Here is a 20,609-nt window from a genome sequence, read left to right as displayed (position 1 = left end):
ATACCTCCTTATTGGACTTAGCTTAAAATTCTATAAGAAAGGTTGGCTCTAGATGCACATTTTCTTTCTGGAATTTGTATGGGGCAAGGAAAAGTAATTCGCTCAAGATTATAGACCATTAAAATAATAAGGAGAATATTCCCAAAAGTATAGTACATTCAATAATAATAGATTATTATATAGAACTTTTAAGAGAAACTAATAATTAAACCATAAGTTTGAAAGTAAAGGATCATATGGGCCATGTGACTTCTGTCACATCTTCCTCAATTAAAATGCGTGAGATATGTTCTAAAACTAGGCCTGGACTAATATAGAACCTAAGTCACCCATTCCCATTATACTAGGTGCTACCCTAGAAAACATCACCATTCTAATCAATGAAATCAAGGTAACACAATAAATAAATTTTAGAAAAAGAAATCATATATATTAAACTCTTTGTTTTCCACTAGCCCAAGCGCCCACCTTTCTAGAGCTTGACATACATGTGGAACACCATTCTGACTTCATGTCAGACCTACTGCTCAAAAAGGGGTGATTATCATTGAAAACAAAAAAAACAGAGCTATACCTATTAAGCAATTCACTTGTTCTATTTTAAATAAAAAAATTAAGTAAGCCAATGTGACTTAAACACATGAGCTTCCCTAGGCATTCAATGTTTTATGGACATGATTATATTTTTGCATTATGAGCTATTCTGACATAGAAAAGACTTCCACGGTTCCCCTAGACATACCACCTCATGGGGAATAAAGTGAGTGGCCTAGATTGGAAGAGTTAGACTAGCCGCCTAACTCCTTGGGATATGAATTTAAACAATTCAACAAACATACGCTCTCTTCCATTACTCCACGCCTAGAAGGAAGAAATCAATGCATGGGGTAAAGGGTTAAGTGTTGTGATGCATGCAGATTTGTTGGAAAAGAGTGAGTAGAAGTTGGTAATTATTATTTTATGTGTAGGGTGGGGGCTAATAAAGTAGTTCAGGATTTAGTAATTCTTTGTATGTCATAATACAAAATTTATCAAGGAAGTTAAAATTTAAATAGGAGTTTAGATTGGATTGTTATTGGGACATTTAAGAGAATTTATTTTAGTTGCTGCATACTTCATGTTATGGGATTTAAGGTACATGAGTAGGGATGGATAGCATAGTTAGTAGTGATCTTTAAGATAACTTATATTTTATTAAAAAATTTAAGTTTCAAATAGATTTGGAAACTAATAAATTGTGTTAGTAGATGTTGATATTAGATTTTGTTTTATTGTTAATCTAATGTAGTTAATTGATAATATATGTGGTTTTAAATAGTAATAATAGTTTTAGACATTAATTAGATTTAATTAATTAATTTTATTCTATAATATTGTTACATTAAAAAATTTTAGTCATTAAATGTATTATTATTGTCTTGGTAATGTTAGAATTTTTATTTTCATAATAAATGAAGGTAGTTAAAATTATGTTACCATTAGATGATAGTATACTTAAATTTGAGTATTGATATTTGCTAAAGATATGATTAAGTTATTTAATCATATGATAGACATTATTTTAAATAACAAGTTTGTCTACCCAAAGTTATGAATAATTAGAGTTATGATACTTGAATGATCATTCACATTAACGAGTATATTGTTGATTGTTATTTTGCTTAATAGATTTTATTTATTTATTTATTTGTATATTATTAATGATAATAAGAATTAAATTAATTGTGAATTATGTTATAAATTTGTCTTTATGTTAGCTAAGATTTAGCACCTTGTGTTTTAATTATGATCATGTATTATCATTATTAATGTGACATTTGAACAACATTTGTGTATTTGAATCTTAATGATTTTAAGCTAGATTTGATCTCAGCACTGGCTAGGGGATAAGTATAGGATCCAGTGTAACATATCTCATAAATTTGTTGTGTTTTATCTCATAAATTTTGGGGATGACAAAATAATTGTAAAATTACATTAAATCGCCCCTTAACTATATATTTATGTATATATACATACATACCTACATCCATACATACATATATATATATGTATATATATAATTTTTTTCCTCATTTGCTCCATCCTTTAGCAAGATATTTCTTTCCTAGGGATTTGTTTACATTGTGTGTACATATACACACACACAATGTAAATAAATCCCTAGGAAAGAAATATATTGCTAAAAGATCGAGAAAATAAGAAAACAAATAATCAAATTTATTTGAGGGCTAAATGCTCTCTAGAAAATGTACGACAAACAATTAATTCATCCCAAGTCTTTCAATAAGGAATAATCTCTAGATTGATTCCCTCCACACACACACACACACACACACACACACACACACACATATATATGCATGTATGTATGTATGTATGTATATTACATTTATACATATATATACATATATATCTATTTATATACATATATTATAAACTACTTTACAATTTAGATAAAAATAAATAATAATAAAAGAGTGTGAGACTAATTCTAAAAGGGAATAGACCCATCGAATATCATCATCACCACTTAAATGTAGGGCAACTAGGATGTGTGGATGTGACTTACAAGAGGGAAGAGGTCACACACCACACTCCTCTTTAATTCTTCCAAATACCTCATACAACCTTGCAAGTTCAAAAAAAGAAGGTAGAATTTATTTAATGTAAACACATTTCCCCAACACTCATAATGCATATCAGATTTGGGTGTAGGCTACATGGTACTAAAGTTATTTTTTTGGAGCAAAACATAAAAAAAACCAATAACTTCCAACTTACCTTTTTAAAATCACTTGGCTTTCCGACCATATCCATGGATTAACTTAGGCCTTCCTAGGCCTACACTTGCGTACCAATACACTCTCCCCATGGCATATTTGATGATGGCGACACAACCAAAGAATAGAATGAACACATAAGAAAAGGGAAATATTATTATCAATGAAAAATATCCTATGGGCTTACAATGGTATGATTCTAGAGAAAGAAATCCTCCACATAGTACCTTCTCTCTAACTCCACTGAGAACTACCTTTATAGTACCAAAAATATCCTTAAATAAGCTCCAAATGGTTTAGGGTTAGCAATACATTCTAGAATATGATAGTTGGCATTCATTTCCAAAATAGAAGGTTCCAAAAATCATGTTAGAAGTTGCTATAAAATTAGAAGAATCTAGAAATGGTAGTCCAACTTTCGAGAGGCATAACTTTTGAACTATGGCTCTAATTGATAAACTGTTTACATTTTTGAGAATCTCTAGAAGTGCTCTATAGCCGTATCGACTAGTTTTTCTCATCCCCCATTTTGTGGCCGAATACAAGGCTGTTTAGTGCTCCGAATGTGACTTTGAAGCACCCTTAGGAGGTCTCTAGGAAAATTAAAACTGCAATAACTTTCTAACCGTAAAGCCTTTTTAATTGATTCTTTTTCTAAAGCATTTTAAATTATAGGTATAGTCATCCCTCCAACTTACACCCTCCAACTCATCATAATTTTGGCTTAATTATAGATAAACTTATTTTCTACATTTACATGTATCCCAAGGTGCTTAAAAACTCTAACCCTGAAAACTAATAGTGGAATTTTGAGAGTTGGAAGCTTTATTTGACCTAAATGGGTATCCAAAAATAAAAACACATTAAATAGAAACTATATCTAAGAATATTTATATATATATATTTTTTTGTGATACAGGATTGCCTTTACACCACTGGATGCTCCTAGATTAGACACCTAGGGTAGTTTGAAAAGTGGCCCTATCAATTTATGGTAGAGGAAAACCTAAATGGGCAACCTCTGATACTGATATCCAAGTTGAGTCCTCTATTGGTCATCCTTTCCACTTCACTAGGTACTCTTCATGCTACCTATTTTTGGTACTCCTACCCACATGACTATCTAGAATCTCTTCTATCTCCTCCTTTTGAGAAGTAGGAATATTCTATTAAATCTACAATGTTGAAGATAGGAGAAATGTGAATCTCATCTGGCAACTCCACCTCATATGCATTTCTCGAGTCATGTTTTTTCAAAATTTGGTAGGGGCCAAATTTCGTCATCTTCAACTTGTTTTAAGTACCCACTAGAAATCATTCCTTTCATAAGTGTACCATAACTATATCCCCTCTTTGGAACTCCTTATGTCTCCTCGTTTGATCTTTCCTAGTTTTATACTATTGATTCATCTTGGTAATGTGTGCATGGTCCTCTTCATGTAGGCTCTTGAAATCTTTAGTGAATTCTTCGGCCTCTACACTTGTCCTCTCCCCTTACTCCATCTTCCGTAATTTTGGTGTAATCCTTATGCTACTTCCATAGAAAATTTAGAATGGGGATCTACCAGTACTCCTATTTACAAAGCCAAATCCCATGCCTTCAGCTTATCTCCCTCAAAAAACTTTAGCAAATTGCCCAAACTTCTATTTACCACTTCTATCTATCTGTCAGTCTATAGACGATCTGTAGAACTGAACTTCAATTCTATACTTAACTTCTTCCATAAAGTCCTCCAGAAATACTGCACATATTTAGTATCTCTATCAAAAATAATAACCTTTGGGAGGCCATGTAGTCTCACCACCTGTCTAAAAAATAAATCTGCAATATGTATAGCATCATGTGTCTTGTGGCATGGAATGAAATGTGTCATCTTGGAGAACCCATGAACCACCACAACTACTGAGTCATTACCCATTTGTGTCCTTGGAAATCCAAGAACAAAATCCATACTTATGTCTGCCCATGGCTTCAATGGAATAGACAATGGCTAAATCCCTTGGCTACTTGACATACTTGACAACTTTGTACAAACTTCTTCACATCTTGTGACATTTGAGGCCAAAAATAATGTTCTCTAAGAATAGAAATGGTCTTATCTTGACTAAAATGTCCTGTCATCCCTCCACTATGCTTCTCTTTGATCAAGTTTTCCCTCATGGAACTCCTTGGAATGCACAATTGACTGCCCTTGAACAAAATTCCATTCTGAATCAAATAATCTAGCCACATGGTTCTATCTATAGTAACAGGTTCTTTACAATCCTTCCAAGCTTCAACAAAATCAGGATCCTCAGGGTATAGATTCTTAAATTCATCAAACCCAACCACTTTAACCTACATTACTACCAGCAACAACTATCTCCTACTTAATGCATCTACAACCCTATTAGACCTTCCACTTCTGTGTAGCTCTACATGAACTCTACCCACTTCGAATGTCTCTAGTTCAATTACCTTGGCTATTTAGGTACTACAATGCCTAGTGATTAGTATACAAGACAAATTCTTTTGGAAATAAATAATGCCTTCATTTCTTTAAGGCATGAACAATTGCATAGAACTCCTAATAATAAATAGAATACATCTTCTTTGAATCATTCAAATTTTCACTAAAATATGAAATAGGCTTACCTTCTTGGCTCAATATAGCCATAATAGCACTGTCACTAGCATCACAATCTACTTGGAACACTTTACTGAAATTAGGAAGTGCCAACATAGGTTGTTCTATCACCTTCTTCTTCAACAATTCAAAACTCCTTGTAGCTGTTGTAGTCCACTTGAACTCATTCCTATCTCCCTTATTACCTTTATAGAAGACCTTGGAGTAGGCCATTCCTTAGATGGATTTTACCTTCTCTAGATCCATTTTGAGACCATTAGATAATACAACAAACCCCAAGTAGACTAACTCTTTTTTTACAAAGCTACATTTCTTCAAATTAATCAACATTTCCTCTTCCCTCAACCTTTCAAGGACTCTAAAAATGTACAATAAATGTTCATCCAAATTCTTGTTGAAATTTAAAATATCATCCAAATAGACAATAATAAATTTTCCCAAGAATTTCATTAGTACCTCATTCATAAGCCACATGAAGGTTGTTGGCATGTTGGTCAGTCCAAAAGGCATGACTAACCACTCATATAGACCCTCCTTGGTCTTGAATGTAGTCTTCCCCTCATCCGCCTCTCATATTCATATCTGGTGATAGCCACTCTTGAGATCTATCTTTATGAAGTACTGAGCCCCACTCAAGCAGTCCATAAGATCATTCATTCTTGGCAAAAGAAATTGATACTTGATGGTTATTCTATATATAGCTCAAGAGTCTATGCATATTCTCCATTCTCAATCTTAGTTAGTGCCAATACTACAGGTACTGCACATGGATGTAGGCTCTCGCAAATCAAAGCCTTCCTCAATATCTCTTGAACTTGTCTATTTAGCTCTTCAGTTTCAATAGGAGTCATCCTATGAGTAGCCTTGTTAGGAAAACTACCTCAGGGGATTAAATCTATCTGATGACTGATTTTCCTTACTAGTGGCAACCCTTCAGGAACATTATTAGAGATGACATCTCTATACTCACTTATTAGGCCTAAAACTTAAGGTGGAATTACACTACTACCTTCCTTATCTTTTCTAGGAATCAAAGCATAACACATATACTGATGTTTTAGACCATCCAAAAAATTTCTTCCATCAACAAGACATATCCTAGCACTACTGCATACCTTTTCACCTTCCTTTATCAAAGGCTTTAGTTTGTGGAAAACTCCATCCTTTTTTAGAGAGTATGTTTTGCATGACCATCATGTACAACATGTCTGTCAAATTGCCATAGTCTTCCCAATAATAAATGATAGACATCCATTGGAATAATGTTACGAAGAACTTCATCATGTTAACTCCCAGTCTTGAACTTCACCAAAAATTATTCACTCACTAGGACCTTATGATAATCCATCACCCAAGCAATCCAATAGGGTTTGGGGGTGTTTCTCTCTCTCTTGAGCTTTAGCTTAGAGACCATCTCCTCTAATAACAAGTTGTCTATGTTACCACCATCAACAATGATATCACAACACTTATCCTCACACTTGTACCTAGTATGAAACAAACACCTCCTTTGTCTAGTGTTAGTCTCACCACTTAGTAAGACCCTTTCATTTATGAGAACCTCTCCTCTTTCTACATTCTTTGAATGCAATGACTATGCATCTTCATCCACATGAGCAACCCTTACTTGACCATTAGCTCTCCTATCTATCATTCCTTGTCATTGAGGGCATTCAAATCCATGATGAACTTCTTCATTGCAAAAAAAATAGGTACCACAAAAGCCTCCTCTTCTTGAACCTTGTCCACATCCTTTGCTTCTTCCTCTCTGATCTCCAGAGTTTTGATCATAAGAGTGGTTGAAACCCTCATTCCTCTGGTTCTTGCTAGTACCCACATCTTCATTTTTCTTTTGGGCCTTATTTATGCCTCTAAATGATCTACCATTGTGCCTTCTTCCTTAACCACACCCTTCTTGCCTTCTATCAAACCTTTTGTTTAGCTTCTTTTCAACTCGTAGGGAAAACTAGTATGCCTCTTCAATGCTAGTCATTCTAACCAGACTTAACTCTTCCTGAATGTTAGGTCATAACCCATTGAGATAATGGGAAACCTTCTACTTATTTTATTTTGCACACCATACCCTAATAAGAAGTCAATAAAATTCCTCCATATATTCTTGGACAAATTTTCCTGCTGGTTTAATCCTTGCATTTTATTGAACAAATCAAGCTCGTAATCAATGGGAATGAATTGCTTCTTTAGTTTGTCCACCATATGATCCCACCTTTTGATTTTCTCCTCTCATCTTCTATTCCTTTTTAGCTTAATCTCTTACCACTAGATTTTGGCATGGCCTTTCATTTTGGCTTTTGCAAACATAACCCTATCTGGGTCCCTAATATCCTCATACTCAAAATAGTCCTCTAGTTCATTGATCTAGTCAATGAACTCGTCTAAGTTTAGATTTTCTGAAAACATATCCACATCAATTTTAGGTATTTTTCCAAGATTAGAAATGGCCCTAAAAATCCTCTCCTCTTCCTAATTTAAGACTTCCTCACCGACTTCTCCTTCCTGTCCAATATTTTCTTTTTCTTCATTTTCTTCCTCACTTTCGTCGCCTACATCAACATTCATTCCTTTGTAGATCTCCTCCTACAATGCTTGAACTCATCTTTGGAGGGCTCTAATCTTAGGAGTAACAACTCTAGCCCTTCCACCACATTATCTTGTCTCAAACCTAGAACCACATAGTCTTGGTGCAAACTACCTCATAGTCGGCACTCTATCTACACAGGAAAACCTGCTCTTACACCACTTGATGGAGACACGACCAAAGACTAGAATGAACACATAGGAAAAGGGAAATATTATTATCAATGAAAGATTCTCTCTGGGCTTATAATAGTATGATTATGGAGAAAGAAATCCTCCACATAGTACCTTCTTTCCAATTCCAATGAGAACTGCATTTATAGTGCCAGAAATGTTCTTAAATAAGTCCCAAATGGTAAAAGTTTAGGAATACATTCTAGAATATGCCAGTTGGCATCCACCAAAAAAATAGAAGGTTCTAGAAATCATGTTAGAAGTTGGTGTAATATTAGAAGAATCTAGAAATGATAGTTCAACTTCCAAGAGGCATAACTTTTGAACCATGACTCTGATTGATGAACCCTTTACATTACTAGAAAGCTCTTGAAGTTCTCTATAATCCTATGAACCAGCTTCACTCATTCCCCATTTTTTTGGCCTCGTACAAGGCCATTTAGTGTCCTAAATCTGACTTTGAATCACTCTTAGGAGGTCTCAAGGAAAATTAAAACTGCAATAACTTTCTAATCATAAAGCCTTTTGACCTAAGTCTTTTTTTGGAGCATTTTAAACTACAAGTATAATGATCCCTCCAACTTAAACCCTCTTAATCATCATAATTTTGGCTTTATTATTATTATTATATATATATATATATATATATATATATATATATATATATATATATATATATATATATATATATATATATATATATATATATATATATATATGCATTTACAAGTATTCCAAGGTGCTTAAAACTATAACCCAAAAAACCAATAGTGAAACTATGAGAGGTGGAACCTTTATTTGACCCAAATGGGTATCTAGAAATAAAAACACATTAAACAAGAAACCATCTCTAAGAATTTTTTTTTTGGGTGATACAAGATTTCCCTTACACCACTGGATGCTCCTACATCATTTGATATGACATCTAACCATGTGAAGGAAGATAGGTTGTCTTGCATACGAAGGGGATCATGAGACATTAAAGTTGGGCAGTTTCTTAACCCATCACACCTTCCCTTTTTGCACTTCATGCCTCATTAGGTGTACTAAACAAGAGAAGCACTCACAAGACTTGTGTAATTTAGCCAACCTTGGGAAGTGCTCAAAGAGTCTTGGGGAATGGATAGGGTTAGTGATCAAGTAGCCTAGTTTAGGTGGTAGGTAAGTTTCTAGGTAGTTAATTCAATTTGTGGAGGAATGTTGGGAAATAGTTTGGAAAAATGCAAATTAGAATAGTTTAGTAAATTTTTAGAGGGTTAGTTCTTTTATTTTCTTAGATTTTAGTATATTGAAATTTTAGTTTAGTACTTTTGGTAAGTAAGGTGTAGTATATTTCCTTTTCAAATAGTTAGTTAGTGGAAATATTGGATTAGGTTAGTAGATATATATTAAACAATAAAAAATGTTTAGTGTTATTATTAAATTTATATTAAAATTATATTTCATATTTGAGAAATAATAGTAGAAGTGTTCATTTATTTATTGGTTATAATTAATGTATACTAAAGTTTCTATGAACAATAAGTCTTTAGGTGAAGTATTAAGACTAACAATGTAAAAAGCAAGTGATTAGTTTATGTTCCTATATATATCTCCATTAAGAAATTATTTTAAACATTATTGCTTCCAAAATTAAGGTTTAATTTTTAATAGTTGCTAATGTTTTTTTCTGAAGGTGTCATCAGGTTAGTAAGGATTCTTGCAAGGTTCAAAAGTGTTATAAATCAAGTTGACTAGGTGATGTAATAGGATGAGTCATGCTATGAAAGAGGATGAGTTAGATGTTATAAATTATTTATTGATAAATAATTGATGTTTCTAACTAGTTCTAATTAGGTTTTGATAATATCTAGAATTATGTATTAGTAGTTAATGATATATTGACCCTTAAATGCATAATTTGATTCTCCTAAAGATTGGTCTAGTATAATGTAATAAGTGATAGTATCATAGTTGACTTAATAACTTGGAAACACTTAAGTATATTTTGAACTTGATGTCATACCTTTGAAATTTTAACCTAATGTTTAATTGACCGACTCATTCAAACCAAATTAGGGGATCATATAGCACTTTGATTGATGGGTTTTGAACCCATGGAGTAAGATTGAATACTGAATCTACATTGTAATGAATAAAATTATTAATTAATTATCACCCAAACCTTGTGACTCAAACCCACTTTATGATGTTCTAATCTGTCTAGTATGAATTCAATGCTAGTATGTGTTTAACATAGTTGTTATCACCTTAATGAAAAAATTTGTGTGTTTTTGCCTTGATATTTTGGGCATGACTGTAGTGCCTGCCCTCATTCACATCTTTGTGGACACATTGTTGCTATTATTATCGAACTATGTTAGACTAGTTTTATGTTGATGGATTAGTGGTATTTTTTTGAGACTATCAGACATTATGTTATGGATTCAGTGGATATATGATGAGATCATTTAGAATTTACATTTCATGTATGCATGATGATCATTACATTTCTTTTAGTTATTGATGATGATTAGTTACATGGTTTATTATCTCATGTGTTTTATTATGGATACTTACCCCATACTTACATGTGTATGGTGTGCATTTTTGTTCTTATGTATGGCATTTTTTATGTGGTTAATGAAGGGAGTCGTAGTCACCTTCTAGTTGGGATCTACATGATGCACCACTCTCTGTCATTGCTTGTTTAGCTTAGCATTATATTTATTGTATGTACATGCGTGGTTTTTATGCAGGTTGTAGGTATCAGGTATCGACTTCCCTGAATTGCCCCTATTACACTATCTCAATGATAAGAGAAGGGAGATAAATTCTCAAGTCCAAATCCCAAACTATTAAACCATTTGTCCTAGTGAGGTAGGACAAGTATCTAGATTTTTTACCTTCCGAATGTGTCAGATGACATAATTCATGATTTTCAACCTTGTAGACTGATTTTGTATGAATTGTTCTATGATGGATTTTCATATTTTATCTTGGAGGTGTATGGTGAATTTTGTATTAACTAAGTCTTGATAAATAGACTTAATTAATAAATTAATTATTTAGAGAAAATTAATATAATATCATGATCTTTGACATTTTGACTATAATTAATTAAATGAGAATTAATTGAGAAAAAAATTAAATAAAAGAAATTAGAAATTAAAAATAATTATAAAATAATAATAAAGTAATAAATAAATAATAATAATAAAAGTTATAAAAATTAAAATAAAAGTTATAAGCTTGCCTAGGAGTTTATGGACCTTTTTATTTCTCATATGTCAACAACACGGGGGTTAGTGCACCAATTAAGCACATGGTGTCTACAACCTTATGACTCATCTAAAAGGTTTGAAATAGACTCATGCTTAGTTGTCTACACCTTCTAGTTGTTTCTAGAGACATTCTAGGTGCTTCCTGAGAGTTCTTTATATTCAAGCATTTCTAGAAGCTTAGACACAGTGTGGGAGAGCACTTTGAAGCATTGGAGAACTCAGGAACTTTGGAGAAGGGAGAGGCATGCTTTGCAGGTTTTTTGAGGAAAAGCAAATTAGCATCAAAATCTGGGTAGACTCTTGTGATTTTGCTTATGCTATTTCTGCATCTTGCACTTCTTGTCTTCTTCGTATCTTCCATATGTTTTCTGAGAATTTTCCTATTTTCGTTGTATGTATTCTCAATATGGGTAGTTAAAATCTATTTGAGAAAACCTTATATGCTTAGATCTGAAGAGATTACAGGGCTAGGGTTTAAATTATAGCGAAATCCATTAGAAGAATTATTGGGTAAATTTAGAGCACAAATATTTTATAGGAAATTCTTAAAATTGTATATATATTCTCTGTGGAAAAATATATATTTTCAGATCTGCATAAATATACATTTATATATACATATAAATATATATGTTTATGCTGTATAAAATTTTGCATATATATATATAGACACACACACACACACACACACACACACACACACACACACATACATATGTATATATTTATTTATTTAATTGAAGGTCAAATGATATATCGCAGTGAGAACTTATTAAATCACATCGCGATTGATTGAAAATGTTTTTTAAAAAATGTTATTCAAAATGCATTTAAAAGAATAAATTTAATATATATTTTAATGCGCATTGGGGGATGAAATTTCTATGCCCACGTGCTTGTTTACAGTGGGGTACCTGCGGTCGCAGGAAATACAATGTCAGCAGGTACCATGTACTTGCTACCACTGAAGGCCCTGCAACCGTAGGTATCGGTGTGTGTGCCACAATATATATATATATATATATATATATATATATATAGATATATATATATATGTTGTAAGATTTGTATGAAGAAAACATTACATTCGATTTTATATTTCATTTTTTATAAAATGTTAATATTAATAAGTATTTATATATAAATATATATGTTTATATATATATATGTGTGTGTGTGTGTGTGTATGTATATAAGTATGTAAATATGTTATTAATAAATTTAAATTATTATATAATTGATAAATGATTTAAATTAAAGGTTAATCTTTTATAATGGTGAATTATTTTATAATATAACAATTCAACTATTAAGATTTAATTAATTGATTTAACTTATTAAAAAAATATGAAATTTATTGGTAGTTTGATGGGGGACATTTTCAATATAACATTTATACAAACAAAATATTATAATTGGAAGATAAATTTTTAGAGTTATAAAGGAAAACCTTTATCCATTTAAACAAATACATGGGTTGGGAAAACATACGAAATGTTCCTCCATTCAATGTCTAAACTTGAAAATGAAAACTAAGTCCTCCACACTCTATTCAATGATGTAATTTTAGCAAAACCAAAACATGTGCTTGTATTGTGTATTTTATAGTTTTCTATTTTTGGGTTTTGGGTTGACTAGCGTTGACCAATTATAGGACGTCTACCAAAGGCTTGGTGGTTATGATTGTGATGTCATGATGATGTTTTATTTCTGATCTTTATAAACCCAACCATGGTTATGTGATGGAATGCTCTATTTAACATTTGTAATTATTGATTTTTATAGCTGAGATTCATATGTATGAGACACTTGACTTAACCATTTTTGAGTCATCGATCAATTATCCTTGGTTTATTTTCTAGCCACCATGATGAGACTAAAATGTTGATTTATGATGTCATGTTGTGACATGTTTTGAGTCAACCATTTTGGAGTCTTCAATCAGTATGATTTTGAGATATATTTTGGTTATTAAGAACCAATGGATACTTTTGATTATCAGTGATGCTTTAGTTGCCAAAAGAGAACTGTTGTGGTCATGATTATCTATGATGTTTTTTAGATGCTTATGGAGATTTGTTGTTTATATTGTGGATTATCTTTTGTCATTTTGAGATTTATGATTCCATGAGCTTAGGGTAGGTTATCTACTTGTAGTGTTAGAAAGTGGCTTGCAATGGGGGATGAGGCCCTAAGAGGCTGCCAGGATAACTCATTGTAAGTTGTTTAATAAGTGAAAAAATTCACACCTAATACTAACTAAATGAACCTAAAAAGAAAATTGTTTTGTTCTCGTCCATGCCTCAAGTGCTTGTACAAACTAGGATGGGAGTAGAGAGAACACATGGTTGCAACCTTACATTCCATAGTATGCCTTTTTAGTATGAGAGGATACTAGTGGCCGCATGAGGATTAGTAGGGGCCTATGGAGTTTAGCTAACTATTAGGGTAACTTCCATATGATATATCAGATGACACTTTCATGTTTGCATAGTAGGTTTCCTCAATGTCTTTGTGTGCCTCTGCAAATTAGATGTCAATTTTGTGAACGAAACCTTTGACTTAGCATACTTCTAGGATTTCAATACTTAGAGAGTATTCTTATGCTATGTGATTTTAATAGTCTCTTTGGAAGTTGAGATTATCTCCTTAGCATAGCGAGAGTGGACCACTTAGGTACCATGCAGTCGGGTGGTAGTGTTTTTCCACTCTTATCATTTGAGAATCCATTTGAGACATCGTGGTTGATGCGTCCTTTATGATGGTGGATATGTATCCTTTCACTGATGATTAGCATATGTTAGATGATGTTATCTTATGCTTATATTTGCAAGTTAAATTACTTTCTGTATATCATATAGTATATGTTAGGAGTGACATTACTACTATGTTAACCCCGATGATCTCCTCAGTGATTTGGAATGTTACACACGGAGGGATGGCTAGGACCCACGATGGTCTAATAATGCTATTAATGGTTGGGAGGAACAATCCACTTAGTTTATTATGTTTGATCTTTTATGATGATGTATCATGTATGACATGTGATTATCTTTACTTTGTTGCATAATGGATTAGAATAAGATGATGTACCTTAGTCCACATATGTATATTCTTTTAAGCTTTTCATACCCTATGACATGTATAGTGGATTATTGAGCATTTAGAAATGTAATGTATAAACATTGGACTTATCATTATTATTTCATGTGCTTCTTGTATTAGATGGATTCAATAATATTAGTTGACTTAGATATAATTCAACCTTAAGGGATCCATGAAGAATGTAACATGTTATGTTTATTTTAGTTGGTTATTGCTATTGCTTCTATTATTGTGTATAAGTTATAAGTGGTACTTACTTTCATGTTTTAAAAAAAAAAATTTAAAATGCTACCAAAATTAGCAAAATTCTAGGTTAATTCCTTGGATCCCTTGGTGGGGTGTTACATTTGGTATCAGAGCCTGAGTTTCTACATTGGGAGCTCTGGGTATTTGATGCAGGAGCATCTTGCATGAGAAAATTGTTGGGAAAAAGAAAAAAAGTTGAAAAAAAATTGACAAAAAAAAAAAAAAATTCTAATTGTGGAGTAGAGAGAAAGTGACGAAAATTAGAGGAGAAATATTTAAAAAATAAAAAAGGGAAAAAGGAAAAAAGGAAGGAAAAGAGGATTTATATTTTCTAGGTGCATGGGTGGCATAATAGAAAAAATAAAAAATAAATGGTTGTCATTCCATTTATCAAGGTGTGTGGGAAGAATTCTAGAAAGTTATGAATATTGTAGAAATTTTTGGATATTGTAGAAGGTTATGGAAATTTTAGAAGGTTGTGGAGGAATTCTAGAAGCTTGTGGATAAGTCATGCATGGGGTGGTAAGTTCCTATTTAAGAAAGGAATATGAGCATTTCTAAATCAAGCTCGAGGATTAGAAGCTTGGAGAAGCTTGAGGAGTAGAAGCTTGAGAAGTGGAAGCTCAAGGAGCAGCTTGAGAAGTAGAAGCTCAAGGAGTAGCTTGGGAAGTAGAAGCTTGAGGAGGAGAAGCTTGAGAAGGAGAAATTTGAGTAGTGGAAGCTTGGAAAGATTGAAAAGTTAGAAGGTGTGAAAGAGAAAGAGGAAGTGAAGAGTGATTTTTCTTGAGTCTGTGGACAGAGCACCTAATGTGAGGCAGTTTACAATAGGATTGTGATAGAGTTGTGAGTGTGTAGATAGAGTGTTGAATGTGAGGTAGTTTACACTTGGATCTTGGATAGAGTTTGTGAGAAGAGCTAGTGACTGCGGTTTAGAAACAAGGAGGTTGCTTGGTGGCTTGCGAGCACAAGTTGAGATCTCGAAGGTTTCTACGAGAGGGTGGATCTGGACTAGCTTTGCCTTGGATTGGATCTTGAGAGATCTTGGAGAAATGTTATTATAATTACTATTGGATTTTCAAGTTCAATAAAATTTCATGGGAAGCATTTTATCTCTCTTTGTCTTGTTGCATTCTTGGTTATGAGTTGGTAGGGTGGTGTGGCCCTCATCAATTGGTATTAGAGAAGTACTTTGTCAGTGGTATCAAAGCGTATCCTCATCAAGTGGTATCAGAGTAGGAGTTCCTGAGTGTACAAGCAGATCACCGTTGTGTGAGGCAATTTGTACCAGGACCTTGGTTGGGTGAAGTTTATTAGAGCAGAAGTTCCTGAGTGTACAAGTAGATCATCGAAGAGTGAGGCAATTTGTATCAAGACATTGGTCGTGCAAAGTTTATCAGAGCTGGTGGATTGCAAATCCATTTTCCTAGACTTGTGATGTGGTTCCTGATTGTTCGTGCAAGGTGGCAGGTTTTGATTTGACTTGCAAACAATTCAAGGTTGTCACAAGGAGCATAGGAAGGATTTGTTGCAGAGGGTTTACAAAGATCTTGGGAGATGACTCCAAGAGGATTGGACCCTAAGATGATTGCAAAAATTCATGATATAGTGGAAAAGAATTTTTCTAAGATGTTTGCTCGGTTGGATGCTAGATTGGCTGATCAAGCTAAGAAGGTCAAGGTGGAAGGGGATGGTTTTGCTGATCAAATTGTGGAGTCTGATGTAGAACCTACAGAGCAACTAGAGGATGTTGTTGAAGATATTCCTAATGTTGTTGATGTTGGGACAGAGGTTGGTTTTCATGATTAATTGGTTGAGTCTGACATGGAGACTAGAGAGCATTTGGTTGTGGATGATTTGGTCGATGTTGGTGGTGATTTGTATGTTGTAGAGCATCTTGTTGTGAGCAATGAGGTTGCTGGTGTTGAGAGTTTGGCATGTTTTGATGGAGATCTACATGTGGCTATTGATGTGGGGTTTGTTGCTACGGGTGTGAATTCACTAGTTGCTGATGTGGATGAGGGTTTTCTATTGAAGCATTATGTTCAGTTTGTTTGTGGGAGTGAGCATGTTGATTGGATGGTTGAGATTCTAGTGTTTGATAGAGTAATGCAGACGTGGAATATTTGCATGGTGGTTTTGTTGTCCCTATTGAGGTGGAAGCCTTTGGTGAAGATGAAGATGGTGGTAGATCTTTCTTTTGGTGTCAAAGTGTGGGACACACTTTTCTATCTACCAGGGGAGTCTGATGCAGGAGCATCTTGCATGAGAAAATTATTGGGGGAAAAAAAAAGTTGAAACAAAAATTGACAAAAAAAAACAAAAATCTAATTGTGGAGGAGAGAGAAAGTGACAAAAATTAGAGGAGAAATATTAAAAAAATAAAAAAGGGAAAAAGGAAAAAAGAAAGGAAAAGAGGATTTATATTTTTGAGGTGCATGTGTGGCATAATAGAAAAAATAAAAAACTAAATGGTTGTCATTCCATTTATCAAGGTGTGTGGAAAGAATTCTAGAAAGTTATGAATATTGTAGAAATTTTTTGATATTGTAGAAGGTTATGGAAGTTTTAGAAGGTTGTGGAGGAATTCTAGAAGCTTGTGGATAAGTCATGCATGGGGTGGTAAGTGCCTATTTAAGAAAGGCATATTAGCATTTCTAAATCAAGCTCGAGGAGTAGAAGCTTGAGAAGTGGATGCTCAAGGAGCAGCTTGAGAAGTAGAAGCTCAAGGAGTAGCTCGGGAAGTAGAAGCTCGAGGAGGAGAAGCTTGAGAAGGAGAAATTTGAGTAGTGGAAGCTTGAAAATCTTGAGAAGGTAGAAGGTGTGAAAGACAAAGAGGAAGTGAACAGTGATTTTTCTTGAGTCTGTGGATAGAGCACCAAATCTGAGGTAGTTTACAGTAGGATTGTGATAGAGTTGTGAGTGTGTAGACAGAGGGCCGAATGTGAGGTAGTTTACACTTGGATCTTGGATAGAGTTTGTGAGAAGAGCTAGTGATTGCGGTTTAGAAACAAGGAGGTTGCTTGGTGGCTTGTGAGAACAAGTTGAGATCTCAAAGGTTTCTACCAAAGTGTGGATTTGGACTAGCTTGGGCTTGGATTGGATCTTGAGAGATCTTGGAGAAATGTTATTATAATTGCTATTAGATTTTCAAGTTCAATAAAATTTCTTGGGAAGCATTTTATCTCTCTTTGTCTTGTTGCATTCTTGGTTATGAGTTGGTAGGGTGGTGTGGCCCTCATCAAGTGGTATTAGAGCAATACTTTGTCATTGGTATCAGACCGTATCCTCATTAGTATTTTGGAACAACTAAAACCTTGAACTATTAAGTGTATCTTTTCAAACTTGAAAACTAGGTAAACTGAAATAGAACTTCAACTGCTACTTGTATATTTTTCATACTTCAACACTTAGCTTTCAAAACTTAAAAATTTTACTTAAATTGAACTTAGTCTATTGCAAACATTTGTCTTTTGATTGTAATAGTACATTGTACTATTGTAGGATGGTATCCGGGACTAGGTCTTCTGTTAGAGGCAATGGTAGAGGTCATGTTCATGGCAGAGCTATTAGTCTCTATGAGTCTATCCATGGGGGGTTCTACTCATGAAGAGAGTAGAGTAGAGCACGCTAGTAAGCAATAGGAAGACAATAATAGAGAGGACCAAGCTAAGTCTAAAGAGGTTGATTTGAGATAGATGATGCAGACTATTCTTGACCGCCTACCTCCTATTCAAGATCAGCCCAAAGCACATTAGATAGAGCAAGAGCATAGACCCAAGTCTAGGAGTCCTCAAAAGAATCATCAAATGTTCATTATGTCCACTCAGATGAAGGATCTTTCAAGATCCAAGGTCAAGCCTTTCAATGGGCAAGGTTATGGTTATGTGGCCGAACAGTGGCTTATTTCCCTTGATAGGATTTTTGCCACACAGGATTTTGATAGCAATGTTAAGGCAAGATTTGTGATCACCAATTTGGAGAATTTTGGGAACACGCAGTGTCACTTGGGAACTATTCTTAGAAAGTTTCCATGAACGGTTCCTACCAGAGGAGTGGAAGAAACAAAGGCAGATGAGTTTCATAATCTTAGGCAATATACTATGTCAGTGACTGAGTATGAGTGTAAGTTTTATGAGCTCATGTCTTTTTTAGGATTTAGTGAAAATTCAGCTCAATTGACACAGCATTTTATTAGAGGTTTGAACAATTGTATAATTGGGGGTGTCAACGTATTCGAGCCAAAAATCCTCAAGGATGCAGTATGTGTAGCTATCCTTGTTGAGAAAAGTGTCAAACTTGGTTAAGGAGGTTTTGTAGGAGCACCAACAGCATGAGGATCTAAAGGCAACTACAATTTAGGTGGTAGCAGGAAGCCTTCCTTTTCTAAAGGTAAACAGTATCAGTAGCAGTCTTAGCAGATGCAATAGCAGAAGGGATCGAATTCTCAGGCTCAAGGTGGTGATAGAGGTTCTAACTCCAAGAAAAACTGCAATAGTCAATGCAATAAAAAAAATCAGCCCAACCAGCTAGCTCAGAGTAGTCAATCTTTTGTTAGTAGGAACAACTTTCAGCAATCAAATGCACCACCTATGGGAAAAGGATCTGGAAAAAATACAAAATGTTTTTCATGTGGGTAGATCGAACATTATGCAACTCAATTTCCACAAAAAGAACCTTAGTTTTTAGGACCTAGGCCTACATCTTTAGAGCCTATAGTTGGTGATGCAAGTAGAGCTCATAAAGTGATTGCAGTAGTAGATCACTATGAAGCAGATCATCAAGGAATAGTGGTTGAGACCACAGGTGCTATTCGAGGTATATTTATTTTAGTATTGTTTGATTTAAGAGCTATAGATTCATTTATTTCACCATCTATAGTTTCTAAGTGTAAACTAGATGCAGTGAAGCAAGATTATGGTTGGCAAGTGGAACTAGCCTTAGGCATTAAGGTCTCCATAGATTCTGTAGTTCATAAGTGTGGGCTTAGTGTAATGCCCCACCAAGGGATCCAAAGAATTAACCTAGAATTTCACTAAGTTTGGAAACATTTCTTTTTTAAAATAACATGAAAGTAAATACCACATATAACTTATACATCATAATAGAAGCAATAGCAATGTCCATAACATACTTAACAGATTACATTCTTCAAAGATCCCTTAATGTGAATTACATACATAAATCCATCTAATACAACATCCACATGAAATAATAATGATACATCCAATATAAAAATGTCCTTTCTGAATTACATTCTAGAATGCACAATCATCCACTATACATGTCACAGGGTATGAAGGCTTAAAAAGACTATACATTTGTGAACTAAGGTACATCATCCTTTTCTAATCCATGATACATGAAAGATGATCACATGATACATCATCATAGAATACATATACATCCATCATAATATCAAACATAATAAACTAAGTGCACGGTTCCTCCCAACCGTTAATAGCATCATTAGACCATTGTGGGCCCTAGCCATCCCTCCGTGCGCAACATTCCAAATCACCAAAAAGATCATCGGTATTAACATAGTAGGAATGTCACTCCTAACAACATCATATGCAAAAAGTAATCTAACATCCAAATACAAGCATAAGATAACATCATCTAACATATGCTAATCATCAATGAAAGGATACACATACACCATCATGAAGAACGCATTAGTCATGATGTCTCAATCAATCTCAAATGATAAGAATGGAAAATACACTACCACCCGACTACGTGGTACCTAAGTGGTCCACTCCCATCATGCTGAGGAGATAATATGAAGTCCCAAATAGGTTAACAGAATCACA

Source organism: Cupressus sempervirens, chromosome 7, assembly GCF_028749045.1.
Source record: "Cupressus sempervirens isolate cs-2001-9-10 chromosome 7, ASM2874904v1, whole genome shotgun sequence".
Taxonomy (NCBI): Eukaryota; Viridiplantae; Streptophyta; class Pinopsida; order Cupressales; family Cupressaceae; genus Cupressus; species Cupressus sempervirens.
The sequence above is the reverse complement of the archived record's forward strand: the minus strand, read 5'-3'. Positions refer to the sequence as shown.